A 23,255-nucleotide genomic window follows, 5' to 3' on the forward strand; every position below is an offset into this window, starting at 1 on the left:
GTGCCTGGTGGGTATTCGACCATGCTACAAAGGCTAGCGCCGGCCCTGCGTGCCTGGTGGGATTCGTTCATGCTACAAAAAGGCTAGCGCCGGCCCTGTGTGCCTGGTGGGTATTCGACCATACTACAAAAGGCTAGCGCCGGCTCTGCGTGCCTGATAGGTATTCGACCATGCTACAAAAGGCTAGCGCCGGCCCTGCGTGCCTGGTGGGTATTCGACCATACTACAAAAGGCTAGCGCCGGCCCTGCGTGCCTGGTGGGTAATCGACCATGCTACAAAAGGCTAGCGCCGGCTCTGCGTGCCTGGTGGGTATTCGACCATGCTACAAAAGGCTAGCGCCGGCCCTGCGTGCCTGGTGGGTATTCAACCATACTACAAAAGGCTAGCGCCGGCCCTGCGTGCCTGGTGGGTAATCGACCATGCTACAAAAGGCTAGCGCCGGCTCTGCGTGCCTGGTGGGTATTCGACCATGCTACAAAAAGGCTCTGCGTGCCGGCTACTGCTAGCGCCGGTGCGTGCCTGGTGGGTATTCGACCATGCTACAAAAGGCTAGCGCCGGCTCCGTGCCTGGTGGGTATTGACCATGGTGCCGGGTACCTGGTTCGACCATGCTACAAAAGGCTAGCGCCGGCCCTGCGTGCCTGGTGGGTATTCGACCATGCTACAAAAGGCTAGCGCCGGCCCTGCGTGCCTGGTGGGTATTCGACCATGCTACAAAAGGCTAGCGCCGGCTCTGCGTGCCTGGTGGGTATTCGACCATGCTACAAAAGGCTAGCGCCGGCCCTGCGTGCCTGGTGGATATTCGACCATGCTACAAAAGGCTAGCGCCGGCCCTGCGTGCCTGGTGGGTATTCGACCATGCTACCAGCGCCGGCCCTGTGTGCCTGGTGGGTATTCGGCCATGCTACAAAAGGCTAGCGCCGGCTCTGCGCCGGCGACCATGCTACAAAAGGCTAGCGCCGGCCCTGCGTGCCTGGTGGGTGGGTATTGCCGACCATGCTACAAAGGCTAGCGCCGGCTCCGTGCCTGGTGCCATGGTGGGTATTCGACCATGCTACAAAAAGGCTAAGCGACCATACTACCGGCCCTCTGCGTGCCTGGTGGGTATTCGACCATGCTACAAAAGGCTAGCGCCGGCCCTGCGTGCCTGGTGGGTATTCGACCATACTACAAAAGGCTAGCGCCGGCTCTGCGTGCCTGGTAGGTGACCATGCTACAAAAAGCTAGCGCCGGCCCTGCGTGCCTGGTGGGTATTCGTCCATACTACAAAAGGCTAGCGCCGGCCCTGCGCCCGACCATGCTACAAAAGGCCTGCGTGCCTGGTGGGTATTCGACCATGCTACAAAGGCTAGCGCCGGCTCTGCGTGCCTGGTGGGTATTCGACCATGTGCCTGGTGGGTATTCGACATGCTACAAAAGGCTAGCGCCGGCTCTGCGTGCCTGGTGGGTATTCGACCATGCTACGTACCTGGTAGGTTTTCGACCATGCTACAAAAGGCTAGCGCCGGCCCTGCGTGCCTGGTGGGTATTCGACCATACTACAAAAGGCTAGCGCCGGCCCTGCGTGCCTGGTGGGTATTCGACCATGCTACAAAAGGCTAGCGCCGGCCCTGCGTGCCTGGTGGGTATTCGACCATGCTACAAAAGGCTAGCGCCGGCTCTGCGTGCCTGGTGGCTATTCGACCATGCTACAAAAGGCTAGCGCCGGCTCTGCGTGCCTGGTGGGTAGTCGACCATGCTACAAAAGGCTAGCGCCGGCCCTGCGTGCCTGGTGGGTATTCAACCATGCTACAAAAGGCTAGCGCCGGCCCTGCGTGCCTGGTGGGTATTCGACCATGCTACAAAAGGCTAGCGCCGGCCCTGCGTGCCTGGTGGGTATTCGACCATGCTACAAAAGGCTAGCGCCGGCCCACTTGACATAACCTTCGGTCTGGTTTCAAGGTTGGACAGTGTTATCCTGAAAAAAGTTGTTGTGGATAACCCAATAACAATCAATATTCTATTATTGCAAATTTCATTTACATTTTGCAATTACTGACAGATAGACTCATTATTCCTCGCTGATTAAGAGTTCTTACAACCATTACTGTTTTTCCCCCTTTTTCCCCTCTTGTCCTCATTCCTAAGTAGGCTGCATTAACTGAACACGCCCCTTTTGTTGCTGCTTGGGTAACAGTGGAATCAAACGTTCACAGCACAGTTGTTAATCTGCTATTGATCACCAGAGAGGAAAAACGTCCAGTTATACTGATTCATCTGTGATTCGTCTTTCTCTTTGGCAACGCAATCCTCAATTACTGCATCAAATCCCTGACAGGTAGGTCGTCGTAATAACTGTTCTTGTTGCAACAGTTTTCACCTGAAATATTAGTTCTCAATATAAATATAGTTATTCATAGAATAACCAGTCAACAAATTTAACAAACATGAATAATACATCTTTCATATAGGCCAACCAGGACAGACACAGTTGCATATTTGACTCCACTATAATAACAACATGGATTGATCTCGTTAATTACCTTTGTTTTAACAAAAATGATTGCTTCTCATGATCGCATTTCTTTTTAAAATTATGTCAAACTATAGCCTGAAGTTAACTTTTCAGCAGTACTGATGGGTTTTTAATGGTTAAATCAATGACCCCTGCAAACCATAGCATAGTCACATGATTCAGTATTTGATTAAATGTCAAAGCACTGAGCATCGAGCTAAATTCTTGCATAGCTTAAAATAATCACCAAGCCATGAATACAGGTACGCACCCCACGCACACACACACACACACACACACACACACACACACACACACACACACACACACACACACACACACACACACACACACACACACACACACACACACACACACACACACACACACAAAGAAAATGGCCCTGGGATACTGAAGTTTATTCTGCTCCAACTCATTCAGCAGTAATCAATTATATATCATTAAGCCACTTATCCCTCTTCCTGTCTCCATCCAGCATGGACCTCTTGCCTGATCTGTGGAAGCATGAGTACTGGCTGCCTCCTGGGGTCACCTGGAGAGACATGGAGCAGATGGAGGAGCATCCGCCACCCTGTGACCTGCTGTTTGCCTTGCCTCCGGCTCTGGGGTTCATTGCCCTCCACAGGTAACTTTTTAAAACCACAGTATGGACTCCCATCTTGGATACCTTCATGTGGGTTTGCAACAATACTTTGGCTGTGGTCTTGTATGGGTCAGTTGGTAGAGCATGGCACTTGTAAATGCCAGGGTTGTGGGTTTGATTCCCATGAGGGACCAGTATGAAAGTGTATGCACTCACTACTATGGTTATTTAAAAAAAAATGTAATGAACAAAGGAATGTGTCTGAAATATGAGTCAGTGATTTTAAAAAGGGGAAGATTCAGTCAAACTTTATTTGGAGAATCCTGATAGTAGATGCTCTGGAGATCGTCATACGATAAACAAACTATCTGTTGATAAGCAACTGCTTGCTAAGTTTACAGTTAGGGTTAGGTTTAGAATAAGGATTATGGTTAGGGTTAGGGTTAAATTAAGGGTTAGGATAAGGTTTAAGGTTAGGGCCAGAGTCAGTAGATAGTTAGTTGAAATGTTACTAAGCATCTATAGATGGACTAACCAAAAAAGTGTTACCAATTCAACTCACACAGTGGAGCAATCTGATTGTACACTGCAAAACTGCACCCTTCATTGACATCAAGTTTACTGTCATTATGTTTACTTTCACCCAGTGAATATGTTTGAGTAATGGCACACCCGTATCTAGTTTTTTTATAGTTGAATAATACCATGATTTTTCCGCAGTGTGACTGTTCCGCATCAAAGGTTTGATTGAATTATTGTCATGCCCCTTCATGAGCTCTTCATCCTCATTAGAGGATGCTGTTTTGTTGGTTGACCTGCACTGTACAGATGTATGATCTTAATTTGAACCAGTTTGCGACAGTGGGAAAATAATCCTGCAGTAACAGGAAATATGTTTTATTTTTATTTTTGTTTTAATTTGTTTTTTTTACCCTTTTCTCCCCAATTTTGTGGTATCCAATTGTTTAGTAGCTACTATCTTGTCTCATCGCTACAACTCCCGTACGGGCTCGGGAGAGACGAAGGTTGAAGGTCATGCATCCTCCGATACACAACCCAACCAAGCCGCACTGCTTCTTAACACAGCGTGCATCCAACCCAGAAGCCAGCTGCACCAATGTGTTGGAGGGTACACCGTGCACCTGGCAACCTTGGTTAGGGCACACTGCGCCCGGCCCGCCACAGGAGTTGCTGGTGCGCGATGAGACAAGGATATCCCTACCGGCTAAGCCCTCCCTAACCCGGACGACGCTAGGCCAATTGTACGTCGCCCCACGGACCCTCCCGGTCGCGGCCGGTTACGACAGAGCCTGGGCGCGAACCCAGAGTCTCTGGTGGCACAGCTGGCAGAAACATTAAGATAAGCTTAGATCACATTGGCCACCAATTGTCTAGCTCCATCATGGGGAATGAGAAGCAGAGCCATCGTCACGCATGGTGGAAATTATATCAAGCCAATGGTGTTTTTTTGTTTTACTTGTAAACATAAAATGTGCATTAAATATTCCTATATGTGCATTAAATATTCCTATATAGCACCCTTAACCACTGCGCCACCCGGGAGGCCGAAATATGAATTATTATGTGGATTATAATTAATGGATATTTTTGTATTGGTTGATACATTTTTTGTAAGGGAAAATCAAGTCTGAAATGTGAAAGTGCATTGAAATATCAAACTTCAAGAGCCTCTTTAAACCTAAAACACACTACACGTTTTTCATTTCCTGCATTGCAGGAATGTTCTCTGCAACAGTGGCATCAAATTAAGATCCTATATCTCTAATGCCTACAGGTGCTCTGGCAGGTATTGTTATTGGTAGCTCAGGTCAGTTGGGAATAGTAGAGAGAACAGGTGTGAGCGGTTTGCTAAATGAGAGAACAGCAGCAGGTAGAGTGGAGAGAGGATGGGCTCTGTTGCTATAGTAGCTGTTTCCTACGGTGACCTGAGAAGCTTTCTCTGGCCTAATAAATGGCTTAATGAGGATATTACAGCAACACAGACACAAGCACATATTTTCTGTATACAGACACATGGTGTGAGCGCACACATGCACACACCGGTACACACATACACACACACACAAACACGTCATGTATAGATTAAGAAAGAGCTATAGAGACACACACCTATTGTCATATTGTAATATTTCACCTCTTGTCAAGGAGATCAATAACTGTGTTTATGTTTTCCTCACTGCCAGGGTTGTGGCTCCCCCCTTGGGCAGATATGTGGGGTTGCAGAACAGATTTCACATGGCTGCCACTCCTTCTCCAAAGCTTGAGTCCTTCTACACCCAACAAAATCGACAACCACCTCAGATTAGTGTCAGAAACATCAAACTCTGATAATGATATATGCCAGTCTTGATCTCTTACATCAACATAGCTACTGGAAGTGTTGGCGCTGTGGGAACAGACACCCCTTCAAATTAGTGGACTCGACTATTTCAGCCACACCCGTTGCTGACAGGTGTATAAAATCGGGCACAGAGCCATGCAATCGCCGTAGACAAACATTGGCAGTAGAATGGCCTGTACTGAAGAGCTCAATAACTTTCAATGTGGCACCGTCATAGGATGGCACCTGTCCAACAAGTCAGTTTGTCATATTTCTACCCTGCTAGAGATGCCCCGGTCAACTGTAAGTGCTGTTATTGTGAAATGGAAACGTCCAGGAGTAACAACGGCTCAGCCGCGAAATGGTAGGCCACACAAGCTCACAGAAAGGGATCGCTGTATGCTGAAGCACGTAGCGCATAAAAATCGTCTGTCTTCGGTTGCAACACTCACTAGCTGTCCCAACTCATAGTGCCAACTGTAGTTTGGTGGAGGGGGTTAATGGTCTGGGGCTGGTTGCATGGTTCGGACTAGGCCCCTTAGTTCCAGTGAAGGGATATCTTAACGCTAAAATCAATTCTAATTTTATTTGTCACATGCGCCGAATACAACAGGTGTTGTAGACATTACAGTGATATGCTTACTTACAAGCCCTTAACCAACAATGCAGTTTTAAGAAAATACCTTTAAATAAAGTAAGAGATAAGAATAACAAATAATTAAAGACCAGCAGTAGATAACTGCTACATCATACACTGACATTCTCGGCCGATCTGTGCTTCCAACAGGTTGTGGAAGCCCCTTTCCTGTTTCAGCATGACAATGCCCATGTGCACAAAGCGAGGTCCATACAGAAATGGTTTATTGAGATCGTTGTGAAAGACCTTGACTGACCTACACAGAGCCCTGACCTCCACCCCATCGGACACCTTTGGGATGAAGTGGAACTCCGACTGCGAGCCAGGCCTAATCTCCCAACATCAGTGTCCGAATCTCACTAATGCTCTTGTGGCTGAATGGAAGCAGTCCCTGCAGCAATGTTCCAACATGTAGTGGAAAGCCTTCCCAGAAGAGTGGAGGCTGTTATAGAAGCAAATTGGGGACCAATTCCATATTAATGCCCATGATTTTGGAATGAGATGTTCGACGAGCAGGTGTCCACATACTTTTGGTCTTGTAGTGTACAGTTGAAGTCGGAAGTTTACATACACCTTAGCCAACTACATTTAAACTCAGTTTTTCACAATTCCTGACATTTCATCCTTGTAAAAAATTCCCTGTCTTTAGGTCAGTTAGGATCACCACTTTATTTTAAGAATGTGAAATATCAGAATAATAGTAGAGAGAATGATTCAGCTTTTATTTCTTTCATCACATTCTCAGTGGGTCAGAGGTTTACATACACTCAATTAGTATTTGGTAGCATTGCCTTTAAATTGTTTAACTTGGGTCAAACATTTCGGGTAGCCTTCCACAAGCTTCCCACAATAAATTAGGTGGATTTTGGCCCATTCCTCCTGACAGAGCTGGTGTAACTGAGTCAGGTTTGTAGGCCTCCTCGCTCGCATGCACTTTTTAAGTTCTGCCCACAGATTTTCTATAGGATTGAGGTCAGGGCTTTGTGATGGCCACTCCGATACCTTGACTTTTTTGTCCTTAGGCCATTTTGCCACAACTTTGGAAGTATGATTGGGGTCATTGTCCATTTGGAAGACCCATTTGCGACCAAGCTTTAATTTCCTGACTGATGTCTTGAGATGTTGCTTCAATATATCCACATAATTCTCTTACCGCATGATGCCATCTATTTTGTGAAGTGCACCAGTCCCTCCTGCAGCAAAGCACCCCCACATCATGATGCTGTCACCCCCGTGCTTCACGGTTGGGATGGTGTTCTTCGGCTTGCAAGCCTCCCCCTTTTCCCTCCAAACATAATGATGGTCATTATGGGCAAACAGTTCTATTTTTGTTTCATTAGACCAGAGGACATTTCTCCAAAAAGTACGATCTTTGTCCCCATGTGCAGTTGCAAACCGTAGTCTGGCTTTTATATGGCGGTTTTGGAACAGTGGCTTCTTCCTTGCTGAGCGGCCTTTCAGGTTATGTCGATATAGGATCCATTTTACTGTGAATATAGATACTTTTGTACCTGTTTCCTCCAGCATCTTCACAAGGTCCTTTGCTGTTGTTCTGGGATTGATTTGCACCTTTCGCACCAAAGTACGTTCATCTCTAGGAGACAGAATGCGTCTCCTTCCTGAGAGGTATGACGGCTGCGTGGTCCCATGGTGTTTATACCTGTGTTCTATTGTTTGTACAGATGAACGTGGTACCTTCATGCTTTTGGAAATTGCTTCCAAGGATGAACCATACTTGTGGAGGTCTACCATTTTTCTTCTGAGGTCTTGGCTGATTTCTTTTGATTTCCCATGATGTCAAGCAAAGAGGCACTGAGTTTGAAGGTATGCCTTGAAATACATCCACAGGTACACCTCCAATTTACTCAAATTATGTCAATTAGCCTATCAGAAGCTTCTAAAGCCATGGCATCATTTTCTGGAATTTTCCATGTGTGTATATGTTATAGCCAATCATAGTAATCCAGTAGGCTAATGCAGCACACGGGGATGTATGAAACGTACTCCTCAGCCTGAACTGTCCCCACGCGGAATAGCTAGCTTTTTGTGTGGCACGACTGGTAAGACGCATCGGTAGGACGGTCACCTATGCTAGCAAAACAGAAGTCCTGGGTTTGCAGCCCATTGATAGGGCTCACATCTGGTACTACCAGCTGAAGTTGGGCTTCTACGTCTCTCAGCTTCTCCTTGTCTCTGAGGACGTCGAGAAAAGTAAGTCCCCTCATCTACCTGCTATTCACGTCCCTCCAGTACCATGATAACCTTACATAGCAGGCATAAAATAAACACCTGAGCGGGCTTGGGAGAAACCGGAAGCATCCGCTTTTCAGGCTTCACCTCTCCTCTCTGTTGTTCCCCTGAAAACAGTATTCATCTGGTTTCTAAAGACCCCGCTGAGGGTGGGACCTTAACAAGCAGTCCCCATTTATAACCCATCACTTACTAATGGCAAGGATCAGGGTACGATGTTATTTTCTACATGATCAGCTCTACTTTACTTGGGTCCTGGTTAAAAATTGACTCAAAGACCCGTAGGGTGAATGAATGCATAATCTATTTCAAAGCTCACATTTCTTCCTCAGACAAATGAAGGGTCAATATGGTCTTTCAATGAATTAATACCATGTCAGAATAGTCATTGAGATCATGTTGAAAAAATATGGCAAAGCATTTGGATGTACAGAGTCATACTCTTGCCATTAGATTTGTCAACTTTTAAACTGGTTTTGCTTTCTCTCTCCTTTGTAGGATTTCAAAGAGCAGGTGATTCACCACATTACCACCATTGTCCTGCTTGGTTTCTCCTACTGTTCCAACTAGGTATGGATAGGCACTCTGCTAGGATAGGATGCTGCTTCACGACTCCTCTGACTTCCTCCTAGAGGTTAGAGCTGGATCACCGTCCAGCCAATCTCCCCATTAACGTCATTTTGTCGCTAAATCCTAAGAAATGTGTAAATCATGCATTTCATTTGGAACTGGTGAACTACACTTGCAACAGGTTAGCACCTGTCTGACATTGGTCTCACTTGTGAATTGTAATTTTGTTATTGAGGGTCAATGAGGAACAGAATGTTCAATTTAGCATGGCATGTATTATGACTCTATCAGTCATAGTCAGACATTAGTGTGGGGGGACCTTGGTTTACCTGTAATGCCAGGAATGTGAACTAGTCTGTTGATCATCATTCATTACCAATAGGGAGAGAGAATACAAGAGACCAAAACCTGTGTGTAATGAATTTTATGCACATTCATACATAAAAGCCTCATCACCTAATTCATCCCAATAGAAACGTATTTCAATGTTAGCATTTGTTTACATTAGGTAGCCATCTTAGAATATCTGTTTGTTTTTACACTCTGCCAAGATGTGTGACACGTTGTTTGTCATTTTTGCTGCTGTCTTCCTGGTGACTCACCTGGTGGTGTTTCCCAGCAAGTAAAACCATCTCAGTGGTATCTCTTGGTTATAATTGTTTTTTTCATGACATTATAATACAATTAACATCTTTAAATGATGTCTTAGAATATGATAATTTACAAACTGGAATGCTTTGAATTGACTTCTAATCATTGCATGAATTTCTTCCTCTTCCCCTCCCCTCCCTGCCTTGATTTCTAGAATAATCCACACAACCCTTATGCTGTCCATGGAAGTATTTGAACCCTTCACTAGCTACAATGTTTTTCTATGTTCTTCTGATGGTGCTACAAGCACTTCATGTCTTCTGGGCTGTGTTAATCCTACAGATGGACTACAGGTTTCTCTTCTTGAGCAAGGTGAGTATATAGGGTCACAAAATGACCAAAATACAAGTAGTCTAGCACATGTTCCATGAGTGTTAATGATGTGTATATGTTTGTGTCTTCAGCTGGATAAAGATGAACTCAGTGATGAAGAGAGTGAGACGGAAAGGGGGAGGATGCCAAGGAGACGGGGAGGAGGAAGACGAGGAGAAGGAGTAATGTTGGGAGAGAAGTAAAGATGGTCTAAACGCCAAACTGAAAATGCTGACCAATAGCTGTGTCTTAAACAACCCAACAAATCACAGAGCTGCTGTTGTGAGAAAGATACGCAATGTGCAGTAGAACTGTGAACCTTGACAGAGTTCAACGAAGATTAAAGGCTTTAAATACGGGATAGAGTTAACCATAAACATCTAAGCACAATACAGCTGTAACTCCAGTCACATATGCCCATTCATTGTCCTACTGTATAAAATGTGAATAGGAAGTACCCTATGTACTTTGAGCATTTCAAAGACATTTTTTCCTCCATCTATGGGTTCCTTGGCCACTATTCCTCTCAGCATAGTCAACTTGATAACAATGGGCCTGCCTATTTCCGTTTTTTTAGGACTGGCAGAGTGTATGAAAGAGATTGCTTTACCCTTTTTGAATACAGATTACTTGTTGAATTAAGAAATTAATACTTCAGTATACTGAATGTATCTCAAAGAAAGGTTTGATATCGCTGTAAGAATTGTTTTGAGTGACAGTTTTTGTAAATGTCATATTTTGTCATTCTAAATGTAGATTTTAAAAAGAGGAGGATGGGCTCCTTGTGATGGCTGGAATGGAATTAATGGTAGGTGTCAAACACGCAAACATATGGAAACCACCTGTTTGACTCCTTTCCATTGATTCCATTCCAGCCACTACAAGGAGCCTGTATATAATTGTATGACTTGTCAGGGATAAATGGTCAGTTAGAGTAGGCTACACTGTTGTTCATAATATGGCTATAATTTATGTAATGTAATTGCAGAAAAAACATAGCCTAACTAGCCTTATAACAAGTCCTGCAATCTTCTATCACAGAGTGTAATTGGTGTTCTTTTGATGTGACCAATTTATACTAATGCTGATATACTGATATGCTAAAGCTTTGAGTTTCCGATGTTTAATGACCTTGTGTATTTAATTTATTCAATTGACCTTTGGGGGAGGGGTGCAGGTTATTGGGTCATACAAAATACTTGGCCTAATAAACATAATTTTGGAAATTAATGCCTTCAGTGACTTCCATCATTTTAGGGGTGAAACTTTGAATCATATGCAATGCAATGTATTAATTTGAGCATGTTATAGAACTAAAGATAACTCATGTGTGTTTGTATGGTCCCACAGACTAGGCATACTTATTTTTACTAGGCTATGGGTTTTCCCGCCTTCGGGGTTCACTTTAGAGGAACAAGGTCTTTAAACTGCGTGAATTTGACTAGCCTAACGTGATTATATTTGGATGAAGTGGTATTAAATGTCAGTCTTTATCCATATTTTATGTACGACTCAAGAAGCAGAACTTTACCTTTGACTGAAGAAGCTAAACTTAACCTGAGCCGCATCGGCCCCCTCGGTTGGCGGCCATACGCACACCTGCACCACCAGGTGAGTTAGCGCTGAAAGCAAAGGCTATAGATTCCCACAGTGGTGTCAAAATACCCATAAAACCTAGCGGTCAAACAGGAAAATGGTTCCAATCGTTTTTACACCATTAATTTTTCCCATAGGGGATTTTAGAAAACACTTCAAATGAGGGCTGTGTTTCGTGTAGGCTTACCCTGGTGTGACGTTTTAATAACCATGTAAATCTCTCTCAGACAACGTGACTTGTATCAATATATTTGGCTCTATTTACGCTCAGATTCGAAAATGCTAATTAGCATCAAAGTAGACATGCAAGACTACAAATCAGAAAGGTTGCTCGATCGAATCCCGAGCTGATAATGTACTAATATGTTGTTCTGCCCCATGAGCAAGTCAGTTAACCCACTGTTCCCAGGGCGCCAAAGTCGATTAAGGCAGTCCTCCACACCTCACTGATTCAGGAGTTGGGTCAAATGACCCATTTCAGTTGAATGCATTTAGTTGTGCAACTGACTAGGTATCCCCTTTCCCTTAAATAAAGGTTAAATAAAATTTAAAAAATAAAGCCTTCCCTGCAAGCACCTGCATGTAATTTCTAGCTGACTCCTTTGCTAACAGTTATTGTGTCAATTTAAAACGTGCTCAAGACAGTTCACAGAATTGTCAATTCAAATAAATGTTGCCAAAATATTAATTACTGAATTTAGCCAATCCAGAAATTCTTACCTTTGCCTCAATTCGGCAGTCTCGTCCAGATCATCGTGGCAATTGTAGTTCTTTATGATAGCCACATTAGCAGCTAATTAGCATTTTATTTTGATAAACTTCACGTTGTCCTAGAGAGATTTACAGTTATCAAAATGTCACACCAGAGTAAGCCTAAATTAAACACATCCCTTATTGCAAGTGTTTTCTAATATCCCCTATGGGAAAAACGAATGGTGGAAAAACGTCTGGAACAATTTCCTTGTTTGACCACCAGTTTTGGGGTGTCATGAATCATACTGTGGTAGGGGAGACATTGCAACACATATGACATCTACTTGCAGGATTGCTTCCCAAAAGCAACACCGATTTTTTTAAACAAAGCCCGGGAGAGCATTTGTAAACTGATGTAGGCAATTATCTTCCTCTTGCATGGCATGACTTGCAATCCTATCCGTGTTTACCGCAGGAGAGGTAGCTAATAAAGAAATCGTTTTTTCTGGTGGTCAACGCGCCAACTCCGCCAAGAAGCCTCCAGACCAGTAGATGGCGGTAATGTGATGCGTGACGTGTGAGTTTGGGAGCCCAGCAGGGTTGCCATGGTCGAGTTTTTCCGAAAATTGGCCAACATTGAAAACTATGTTGCGGGTGAAAATGTATTGTTCATGGGTGACGCGTTTTTGTGTACTTCTAAATTGCACCGCGGCCGCCATGGCATTTTTCTTAATATATATATTTTTCACTGTGACCTGCTGCTGATTGAGTGAGTGACTGAACTTTTGTGAGTGTAATGTTTACTGTTGATTTTTTATTGTTTAATTCACTTTTGTTTATTATCTATTTCACTTGCTTTGGCAATGTTAATATATGTTTCCCATGCCAACAAAGCCATTTTAATTGAATTGGGGGAGGGCCAGAGGAGTGTGTGTGCATTGAGAGCACTGAGTGTGTGCTGCAGGCTGAGTCACGGAGACTGAGAAGCAGTTTTAGCAGTTGTATTAAGGCTATTTAGATTGGTCATTATGGAGACACTTTTTCCATAAAGCATATTAACGCGCTAGAACCGCGCTATAACGGCGACAACGCATTGTAAAATAACTTTAGGCGTACTAGAGTGCTTTAGATAAATTCGATCAGAGGTGAGTAAACTGTATTGTAATGTCGACTTTTCTCATGGATAACCATATCAAACGAAGGGTCTTACTCATGCTCAGTTCCAGGGTCTGGAGCGCTGCGCGAGTTAACATTTTAAATGAAAGTTATGGAACTCCCTCGCGTGCTTCTGTTTTTCGGAGTCCACAATAAAAATGACATTAAATGTGGAGAATGATAAGACTACATTTTTTGGCCATCAAGTAGGCAGACTATGTATTACTTTGAATGCCATTGTAGGCTATAGCCTACCATTTGATATAATAATTATGTTGAAAAGGCGATAGGGCTCCCGAGTGGTGCAGCGGTCTAAGACACTGCATCTCAGTGCAGTGTCCCTGGTTCAAATCCAGGCTGTATCACATCTGGCATTGATTGGTCCCATAGGGCGGCGCACAATTGACCCAGCATTGTCCAGGTTCAGGTTTGTAGGCCATCATTGCAAATAATTATTTGTTCTTAACTGACTTGCCTAGCTAAATCAAAAAATATATAGGTCACTTTTGTACCCTACCTGGAGCTGGCAATTTTTTATAAATATGTAATAACTCAGTTTGTCGTAGCCTTGTTATTATGAAATCGTTAATGGCCATGTTTAGTAAATTAAATTGGAAGTTATCAATTGTGATCATGGTCACAGCTCTATGGCAAATGTATCATTCTCCACATATAATGTCAGATGCATTGTGGACATTCCCTGAAATGACATGTTGGCCTTTTAGTGGCTATGTGCATCTAGCTAGGCACACCATGGCAAATTTGAATTGCAATTATAAACCCAGATTTTAGTCAGTAGCCTATGCCTATTGAAATAACAAGTCAATCTCGCAAATAGACCATTTATAATGGTTTGTAGTCTTAACATCTGGCACACAATATTGATTTATTTTGATTGAACCTTTATTTAACCAGGAAGGGCTCATTGAGATTTGAAATCTCTTTTCAAGAGCTCCTGGCCAAGATAGGCAGCAACAAGTCATTACACAATTACAGACAGACAACATGAAAAACTATCGGTAATCTAGTAAAAAAAAACATAGAATTCACAAGAGTATAACATAATCATAAAAAAACATTGACAGGTCAGGGAATCAGCCTCAAAATCCTTCATCAATAATTTAAAAACACTCTGGACAAGTTCTTCCAGTTTAAAAGTATTTTGTAAAGTATTCCAAGCCAATGACTCAGAGTACATAAAAGCCCCTTTACCAAATTCAGTTCAGACATTTGCCACAGTTAGCAGGATAAAGTCCTGCGAACGAAGAGAGTGCCCACCACATTTCTGAACAATAAAAATGCCCAAATAAAATGGCAGTAAACCCAAAATGGCTTTGTAAGTAAATATACCAGTGACTGAGCCTACAATTGACTAGAGAAGGCCAGCGGTGCGTAATGGTTTTGCAGTTTAAAATACATCTCAATGCTCCATGGTAAAGGGTGTCAATTGATCTTAAACACTGAGTGGAAGCAATCATATATAAAATATCCCCATAGTGTTGTAAAGGCATAAATGTAGCTTATACTAGCCTCCTTCTGGCTTCAATAGAAAAACAGGCCTTATTCCTAAAATAAAATCCCAACTTCAGCTTCCATTTTTGTCATTTAAAAGAAGCTGTCATCAATTAAAATTCCAAGATATTTATATGAGGTTACAGTCTCAATCCAATTGCCCCAACAGTTAATAATAAGTGAAAGGTTCAGAGGTCTATTTATTGATTTAGAAAACACCATTAGTTTTGTTTTGTCGGTATTGAGGATAAGCTTCAATTGACACAAGGTATGTTGAACAGTATAAAAAGCCGTTTGCAAGCTTTTGTAAGAGACGAGGCACAACAATAAATAACAGTATCATCAGCATAAAAGTGAAGTCGTGCATTTTGCAAATTTTTGTCTAAATTATTTATAGAAATAGTGAATAAGAAGGGACCAAGTACAGAGCCCTGGGGCACACCATTACAGACAGACAATTTAACAGACATGAGCCCATCAAATTGAGTGCACTGAGTTCTATCAGACAGATAGTTAGCAAACCATGCAACTGCATGCTCTGAAAGACCTACGCTCAACAATCTCTGCCTCAGTATAATAACAGCACAATTTCCAGAAAATAGTGCAACATTCGATTTTGAAGTTCGTCCAAGTGTTTCTTGCACAGAGATTTCGAAATTACATTTACATTACATTTAAGTCATTTAGCAGACGCTCTTATCCAGAGCGACTTACAAATTGGTGCAATCACCTTATGACATCCAGTGGGACAGTCACTTAACAATAGTGCATCTAAAACTAGGGGGGGTGGGGTGAGAGGGATTACTTAACCTATCCTAGGTATTCCTTAAAGAGGTGGGGTTTCAGGTGTCTCCGGAAGGTGGTGATTGACTCCGCTGTCCTGGCGTCGTGAGGGAGTTTGTTCCACCATTGGGGGCCAGGGCAGCGAACAGTTTTGACTGGGCTGAGCGGGAGCTGTACTTCCTCAGTGGTAGGGAGGCGAGCAGGCCAGAGGTGGATGAACGCAGTGCCCTTGTTTGGGTGTAGGGCCTGATCAGAGCCTGGAGGTACTGAGGTGCCGTTCCCCTCCCAGCTCCGTAGGCAAGCACCATGGTCTTGTAGCGGATGCGAGCTTCAACTGGAAGCCAGTGGAGAGAACGGAGGAGCGGGGTGACGTGAGAGAACTTGGGAAGGTTGAACACCAGACGGGCTGCGGCGTTCTGGATGAGTTGAAGGGGTTTAATGGCACAGGCAGGGAGCCCAGCCAACAGCGAGTTGCAGTAATCCAGACGGGAGATGACAAGTGCCTGGATTAGGACCTGCGCCGCTTCCTGTGTGAGGCAGGGTCGTACTCTGCGGATGTTGTAGAGCATGAACCTACAGGAACGGGCCACCGCCTTGATGTTAGTTGAGAACGACAGGGTGTTGTCCAGGATCACGCCAAGGTTCTTGGCGCTCTGGGAGGAGGACACAATGGAGTTGTCAACCGTGATGGCGAGATCATGGAACGGGCAGTCCTTCCCCGGGAGGAAGAGCAGCTCCGTCTTGCCGAGGGTTCAGCTTGAGGTGGTGATCCGTCATCCACACTGATATGTCTGCCAGACATGCAGAGATGCGATTCGCCACCTGGTCATCAGAAGGGGGAAAGGAGAAGATCAATTGTGTGTCGTCTGCATAGCAATGATAAGAGAGACCATGTGAGGTTATGACAGAGCCAAGTGACTTGGTGTATAGCGAGAATAGGAGAGGGCCAAGAACAGAGCCCTGGGGGACACCAGTGGTGAGAGCGCGTGGTGAGGAGACAGATTCTCGCCACGCCACCTGGTAGGAGCGACCTGTCAGGTAGGACGCAATCCAAGCGTGGGCCGCGCCGGAGATGCCCAACTCGGAGAGGGTGGAGAGGAGGATCTGATGGTTCACAGTATCGAAGGCAGCCGATAGATCTAGAAGGATGAGAGCAGAGGAGAGAGAGTTAGCTTTAGCAGTGCGGAGCGCCTCCGTGATACAGAGGAGAGCAGTCTCAGTTGAATGACTAGTCTTGAAACCTGACTGATTTGGATCAAGAAGGTCATTCAGAGAGAGATAGCGGGAGAGCTGGCCAAGGACGGCACGTTCAAGAGTTTTGGAGAGAAAAGAAAGAAGGGATACTGGTCTGTAATTGTTGACATCGGAGGGATCGAGTGTAGGTTTTTTTCAGAAGGGGTGCAACTCTCGCTCTCTTGAAGACGGAAGGGACGTAGCCAACGGTCAGGGATGAGTTGATGAGCGAGGTGAGGTAAGGGAGAAGGTCTCCGGAAATGGTCTGGAGAGAGAGGAGGGGATAGGGTCAAGCGGGCAGGTTGTTGGGCGGCCGGCCGTCACAAGACGCGAGATTTCATCTGGAGAGAGAGGGGAGAAAGAGGTCAGAGCACAGGGTAGGGCAGTGTGAGCAGAACCAGCGGTGTCGTTTGACTTAGCAAACGAGGATCGGATGTCGTCGACCTTCTTTTCAAAATGGTTGACGAAGTCATCTGCAGAGAGGGAGGAGGGGGGGAGGGGGCGGAGGATTCAGGAGGGAGGAGAAGGTGGCAAAGAGCTTCCTAGGGTTGGAGGCAGAAGCTTGGAATTTAGCGTGGTAGAAAGTGGCTTTAGCAGCAGAGACAGAGGAGGAAAATGTAGAGAGGAGGGAGTGAAAGGATGCCAGGTCCGCAGGGAGGCGAGTTTTCCTCCATTTCCGCTCGGCTGCCCGGAGCCCTGTTCTGTGAGCTCGCAATGAGTCATCGAGCCACGGAGCGGGAGGGAGGACCGAGCCGGCCTGGAGGATAGGGGACATAGAGAGTCAAGGGATGCAGAGAGGGAGGAGAGGAGGGTTGAGGAGGCAGAATCAGGAGATAGGTGGGAGAAGGTTTGAGCGGAGGGAAGAGATGATAGGATGGAAGAGGAGAGAGTAGCGGGGGAGAGAGAGCGAAGGTTGGGACGGCGCGATACCATCCGAGTAGGGGCAGTGTGGGAGGTGTTGGATGAGAGCGAGAGGGAAAAGGATACAAGGCAGTGGTCGGAGACTTGGAGGGGAGTTGCAATGAGGTTAGTGGAAGAACAGCATCTAGTAAAGATGAGGTCGAGCGTATTGCCTGCCTTGTGAGTAGGGGGGGAAGGTGAGAGGGTGAGGTCAAAAGAGGAGAGGAGTGGAAAGAAGGAGGCAGAGAGGAAAGAGTCAAAGGTAGATGTGGGGAGGTTAAAGTCGCCCAGAACTGTGAGAGGTGAGCCGTCCTCAGGAAAGGTGTCATGCAGGTGAAAGAGGACCCAAAAGCGACTTAACAGAAACAGAGTTTATTTAAGTCCAAACAGGGAATAACAGAAATCCTCTAGTCTGTAGAGGGGAATAACTGGAGAAGCGGCCACAGACTGCAGGTCGCTTTTCGGGTAGGCGCAGGCCGTAGTTGACAGAGACACCTGCTCACACGCAGCATCTGATGAAGGCAAAAAACACGACAGGACAGGGCGATACACAATCACAGCAAAAACACGACAGGACAGGGCGAAACGCAATCACAGCATGGTGAATACTAAACAAGGAACCGACGGGACAGGAACGGAACACAAAGGAATAAATAGGGACTCTAATCAGGGGAAAGGATCGGGAACAGGTGTGGGAAGACTAAATGATGATTAGGGGAATAGGAACAGCTGGGAGCAGGAACGGAACGATAGAGAGAGCGAGAGAGTGAGAGAGGGAGGGGGAGAGAGAGGGATAGAAGGAGGGAAAGAACCAAATAAGACCAGCAGAGGGAAACGAATAGAATGGGGAGCACAGGGACAAGACATGATAATAAATGACAAACATGACAGTACCCCCCCACTCACCGAGCGCCTCCTGGCGCACTCGAGGAGGAATCCTGGCGGCAACGGAGGAAATCATCGATGAGTGAACGGTCCAGCACGTCCCGAGACGGAACCCAACTCCTCTCCTCAGGACCGTAACCCTCCCAATCCACTAAGTATTGGAGACCCCGTCCCCGAGAACGCATGTCCATGATCTTATGTACCTTGTAAATAGGTGCGCTCTCGACAAGGACGGGAGGGGGAGGGAAGACGAACGGGGTGCGAAGAAAGGGCTTAACACAGGAGACATGGAAGACAGGATGGACGCGACGAAGATGTCGCGGAAGAAGCAGTCGCACAGCGACAGGATTGACGACCTGGGAGACACGGAACGGACCAATGAACCGCGGAGTCAACTTACGAGAAGCTGTCGTAAGAGGAAGGTTGCGAGTGGAAAGCCACACTCTCTGGCCGCAACAATACCTTGGACTCTTAATCCTGCGTTTATTGGCGGCTCTCACAGTCTTCCCCGCAGACAAAGGCAGACCGGTAATGAAGTCTAAGGCGATGTGAGACCATGGTCGAGAAGGAATGGGGGCGGTCTGAGACGAGCGACCGGCAGGAGGAGAGTTACCCGACTTAGTCTGCGCGCAGTCCGAACAAGCAGCCACGAAACGGCGCGTGTCACGCTCCTGAGTCGGCCACCAAAGCGCTGGCGAATAGACGCAAGAGTGCCTCGAACACCGGGATGACCAGCTAACTTGGCAGAGTGAGCCCACTGAAGAACAGCCAGACGAGTGGAAACAGGAACGAAAAGGAGGTTACTAGGACAAGCGCGGCGACGCAGTGTGCGTGAGTGCTTGCTTAACCTGTCTTTCAATTCCCCAGACTGTTAACCGACAACACGCCCATAAGGAAGAATCCCCTCGGGATCAGTAGAAGCCACCGAAGAACTAAACAGACGGGATAAGGCATCAGGCTTGGTGTTCTTGCTACCCGGACGGTAAGAAATCACAAACTCGAAACGAGCGAAAAACAACGCCCAACGAGCTTGACGGGCATTAAGTCGTTTGGCAGAACGGATGTACTCAAGGTTCTTATGGTCTGTCCAAACGACAAAAGGAACGGTCGCCCCCTCCAACCACTGTCGCCATTCGCCTAGGGCTAAGCGGATGGCGAGCAGTTCACGGTTACCCACATCATAGTTGCGCTCAGATGGCGACAGGCGATGAGAAAAATAAGCGCAAGGATGAACCTTATCGTCAGACTGGAAGCGCTGGGATAGAATGGCTCCCACGCCTACCTCTGAAGCGTCAACCTCGACAATGAATTGTCTAGTGACGTCAGGAGTAACGAGGATAGGAGCGGACGTAAAACGTTCTTTTAGAAGATCAAAAGCTCCCTGGGCGGAACCGGACCACTTAAAACACGTCTTGACAGAAGTAAGAGCTGTGAGAGGGGCAGCAACTTGACCGAAATTACGAATGAAACGCCGATAGAAATTAGCGAAACCTAAAAAGCGCTGCAACTCGACACGTGACCTTGGAACGGGCCAATCACTGACAGCTTGGACCTTAGCGGAATCCATCTGAATGCCTTCAGCGGAAATAACGGAACCGAGAAAAGTAACGGAGGAGACATGAAAAGAGCACTTCTCAGCCTTTACGTAGAGACAATTCTCTAAAAGGCGCTGTAGAACACGTCGAACGTGCTGAACATGAATCTCGAGTGACGGAGAAAAAATCAGGATATCGTCAAGATAGACAAAAACAAAGATGTTCAGCATGTCTCTCAGAACATCATTAACTAATGCCTGAAAAACAGCTGGCGCATTGGCGAGACCGAACGGCAGAACCCGGTACTCAAAATGCCCTAACGGAGTGTTAAACGCCGTTTTCCACTCGTCCCCCTCTCTGATGCGCACGAGATGGTAAGCGTTACGAAGGTCCAACTTAGTAAAGCACCTGGCTCCCTGCAGAATCTCGAAGGCTGATGACATAAGGGGAAGCGGATAACGATTCTTAACCGTTATGTCATTCAGCCCTCGATAATCACGCAGGGGCGCAGAGTACCGTCCTTCTTCTTAACAAAAAGAACCCCGCCCCGGCCGGAGAGGAAGAAGGCACTATGGTACCGGCGTCAAGAGACACAGACAAATAATCCTCGAGAGCCTTACGTTCGGGAGCCGACAGAGAGTATAGTCTACCTCGAGGAGGAGTGGTCCCCGGAAGGAGATCAATACTACAATCATACGACCGGTGAGGAGGAAGGGAGTTGGCTCGGGACCGACTGAAGACCGTGCGCAGATCATGATATTCCTCCGGCACTCCTGTCAAATCGCCAGGTTCCTCCTGAGAAGTAGGGACAGAAGAAACGGGAGGGATGGCAGACATTAAACACTTCACATGACAAGAAACGTTCCAGGATAGGATAGAATTACTAGACCAATTAATAGAAGGATTATGACATACTAGCCAGGGATGACCCAAAACAACAGGTGTAAACGGTGAACGGAAAATCAAAAAAGAAATAGTCTCACTGTGGTTACCAGATACTGTGAGAGTTAAAGGTAGTGTCTCAAATTTGATACTGGGAAGATGACTACCATCTAAGGCAAACATGGGCGTAGGCTTGTCTAACGGTCTGAAAGGAATGTTATGTTTCAACCCATGCTTCGTCCATGAAACAACCCTCAGCCCCAGAGTCAATCAAGGCACTGCATGTAGCACCGAACCGGTCCAGCGTAGATGGACCGACATAGTAGTACAAGATCTAGATGAAGAAACCTGAGTAGTAGCGCTCACCAGTAGCCCTCCGCTTACTGATGGGCTCTGGCCTCTTACTGGACATGAATTAACAAAATGTCCAGCAACTCCGCAATAGAGGCACAGGCGGTTGGTGATCCTCCGTTCCCTCTCCTTAGTCGAGATGCGAATCCCTCCCAGCTGCATGGGCTCAGTCTCAAAGCCAGAGGAGGGAGATGGTTGCGATGCGGAGCAGGGAAACACCGTTGATGCGAGCTCTCTTCCACGAGCCCGGTGACGAAGATCTACCCGTCGTTCTATGCGGATGGCGAGAGCAATCAAAGAGTCCACATCTGAAGGAACCTCCCGGGAGAGAATCTCATCCTTAACCACTGCGTGGAGTCCCTCCAGAAAACGAGCGAGCAGCGCCCGGCTCGTTCCACTCACTAGAGGCAGCAAGAGTGCGAAACTCAATAGAATAATCCGTTATGGACCGTTCACCTTGGCATAAGGAAGCCAGGGCCCTAGAAGCCTCCTACCAAAAACTGAACGGTCAAAAACCCGAATCATCTCCTCTTTAAAGTTCTGGAACTTGTTAGAGCAATCAGCCCTTGCCTCCCAGATAGCTGTGCCCCATTCTCGAGCCCGGCCAGTAAGGAGTGAAATGACGTAAGCAACCCGAGCTCTCTCTCTAGAGTATGTGTTGGGTTGGAGAGAGAACACAATCTCACACTGCGTGAGAAAGGAGCGGCACTCAGTGGGCTGCCCGGAGTAGCAAGGTGGGTTATTAACCCTAGGTTCTGGAGGCTCGGCAGGCCAGGAAGTAACAGGTGGCACGAGACGTAGACTCTGGAACTGTCCAGAGAGGTCGGAAACCTGAGCGGCCAGGTTCTCCACGGCATGGCGAGCAGCAGACAATTCCTGCTCGTGTCTGCCGAGCATGGCTCCTTGGATCTTGACGGCAGTGTAACGAGCGTCTGAAGTCGCTGGGTCCATTCCTTGGTCGGTTCCTTCTGTCATGCAGGTGAAAGAGGACCCAAAAGCGACTTAACAGAAACAGAGTTTATTTAAGTCCAAACAGGGAATAACAGAAATCCTCTAGTCTGTAGAGGGGAATAACTGGAGAAGCGGCCACAGACTGCAGGTCGCCGGGTAGGCGCAGGCCGTAGTTGACAGAGACACCTGCTCACACGCAGCATCTGATGAAGGCAAAAAACACGACAGGACAGGGCGATACACAATCACAGCAAAAACACGACAGGACAGGGGCGAAACGCAATCACAGCATGGTGAATACTAAACAAGGAACCGACGGGACAGGAACGGAACACAAAGGAATAAATAGGGACTCTAATCAGGGGAAAGGATCGGGAACAGGTGTGGGAAGACTAAATGATGATTAGGGGAATAGGAACAGCTGGGAGCAGGAACGGAACGATAGAGAGAGCGAGAGAGTGAGAGAGGGAGGGGGAGAGAGAGGGATAGAAGGAGGGAAGAACCAAATAAGACCAGCAGAGGGAAACGAATAGAATGGGGAGCACAGGGACAAGACATGATAATAAATGACAAACATGACAAAAGGAGCTTATCAAGGCATCAAGCTCATTGATGAACTCTCCGAGGGAACCTGGAGGGCGATAAATGATAAGGATGTTAAGCTTGAAAGGGCTAGTAACTGTGACAGCATGGAATTCAAAGGAGGCGATAGACAGATGGGTAAGGGGAGAAAGAGAGAATGACCACTTGGGAGAGATGAGGATCCGGTGCCACCACCCCGCTGACCAGACGCTCTCGGGTGTGCGAGAACACGTGGGCGGACGAAAGAGAGAGCAGTAGGAGTAGCAGTGTTGTCTGTGGTGATCCATGTTTCCGTCAGGGCCAAGAAGTCGAGGGACTGGAGGGAGGCATGGGCTGA

General features: G+C 46.4%; 1 protein-coding gene and 1 pseudogene across 1 annotated transcript in view; both read left to right on the forward strand.

Moving 5' to 3' along the window:
- The first annotated feature begins 2,992 nt into the window (after positions 1-2,992).
- Positions 2,993-10,169, forward strand: LOC124040679 (annotated as a pseudogene).
- Positions 10,170-12,869: 2,700 nt separating this feature from the next.
- Positions 12,870-23,255, forward strand: part of LOC124042004 (ubiquitin-60S ribosomal protein L40-like) — a 14,552-nt gene continuing 4,166 nt past the window's right edge. The window contains exon 1 of the mRNA XM_046360258.1: positions 12,870-12,936. The gene's annotated coding sequence lies outside the window, so the exon portion shown is untranslated. The remainder of the gene's footprint in view (positions 12,937-23,255) is intronic.

This window comes from Oncorhynchus gorbuscha, linkage group LG08, assembly GCF_021184085.1.
Source record: "Oncorhynchus gorbuscha isolate QuinsamMale2020 ecotype Even-year linkage group LG08, OgorEven_v1.0, whole genome shotgun sequence".
In the NCBI taxonomy this organism is placed as follows: Eukaryota; Metazoa; Chordata; class Actinopteri; order Salmoniformes; family Salmonidae; genus Oncorhynchus; species Oncorhynchus gorbuscha.